The 1,335-nt window shown below is 39.3% G+C and overlaps 1 long non-coding RNA gene across 1 annotated transcript; it reads left to right on the top strand.

Moving 5' to 3' along the window:
• Positions 1-238: 238 nt before the first annotated feature.
• Positions 239-1,055, top strand: LOC119281312. The gene is made up of 2 exons (XR_005138373.1): positions 239-468; positions 569-1,055. It is a non-coding gene; the product is annotated as an uncharacterized LOC119281312 (long non-coding RNA).
• The last annotated feature ends 280 nt before the right edge of the window (positions 1,056-1,335 follow it).

Raw genomic sequence — 1,335 nt, 5'->3', positions numbered from 1 at the left:
CTAAAGTCATTGTTTTTAATATGATTTGTGATATATACATTTTCTATTTAAAAATGTATCATTTCATATATATATATATATATATATATATATATATATATATATATATATATAGGAAAATGGGTTAGTACTCCTAGAAGTACATACTCCCTCCTTCCTCTATCATTAATTATCTTTTTTTTCATGAATGTCCTTGATTAGCGACGTGTTCGGTTCACAATTGTCAAACCCGAGGCATGACTATATAAATTAGCAAACACACCGATTTTTCGGGCCCTCTCGCATCTAATCCTTCCCTCGGCTTCACACATCCTGAACTGCAGCAGCCGGCCCCTGGATACACTTCAGCGCGGAACCGCGGCGGCCACCGCTATCACTCCCCAGCGACCGATCCAAATTGCAGCTTCCATTGGCCAACGGATCAGAGAGCGCGAGACCAGCCGGATCCGAGGTTTATTTTAGTCAAAGGTCAGTGATTTCTCTTGGACGTTCTGTGCGTGTTGATTCCCTGTTCTAGATCTGTAGCATGTTCCAATCCATTAACCAAAATTGTCTTGCTTTCTTCTAGATCTGAAGAGGAGCGTGCGCCCCGTTCAGGATCTAATTGTTTGCTGACTAGTTAATTTTTGTGGATGAGAGAATTTTCTGGTGCTTTGTGGATGTCCTTGCTGGATGGAGGCTGGATGTCTCACGTGGAAGAATTGATTCATGTGGCTTGTGGGGGTGAATGGCGTAGCATCCCATCGTCGATCTTCAGCACACTCTGTTGATCCTACCGCTAGCGGCGCCCAGTCAGCCGTAAACAGATCAACATATTTCTTTAATTATTTTTGTTAGTGGACATATGATCAAATGGATTCACAAATAGTGATTTCAGCTGCTATTTCTTCTTTGGGAAAGTAGTATATACCCAACAAAAAGGAACAGTACCTCTGGTTTCTAGTTTAATCACTATGTTGAAACCTTTGGTTGAAGGATCAAGAACGGCACCTTGCTGCCATCTTCTTTATATGTTCAGTATTGTCTCAATATGAAATTGCTGCTAGAATTTTCTATTTTGGAAAGGAACATACATGTCCCACTTCAACAAGTGCTGTATTTTTCTGCGGAGACATACGACCACATTACAAAATGTATTACACATGTTGTTCATCTAACTTTTCACATACTCTTTTATTGTATACTTTCATCTAACTTTTCTTATAACTCATTGCAGAGACTAGACTCTCACATAAGACCAACATATACCCATGTAAAAGAACTAGGAGTATATTCTCCGTCACTAAAGAACAAGTATATACTCCCCTACAAAAAAAAGTTGTATATATTACTCCC

This window comes from Triticum dicoccoides, chromosome 3B, assembly GCF_002162155.2.
Source record: "Triticum dicoccoides isolate Atlit2015 ecotype Zavitan chromosome 3B, WEW_v2.0, whole genome shotgun sequence".
Classification (NCBI taxonomy): Eukaryota; Viridiplantae; Streptophyta; class Magnoliopsida; order Poales; family Poaceae; genus Triticum; species Triticum dicoccoides.
The sequence above is the reverse complement of the archived record's forward strand: the minus strand, read 5'-3'. Positions and strand labels throughout refer to the sequence as shown.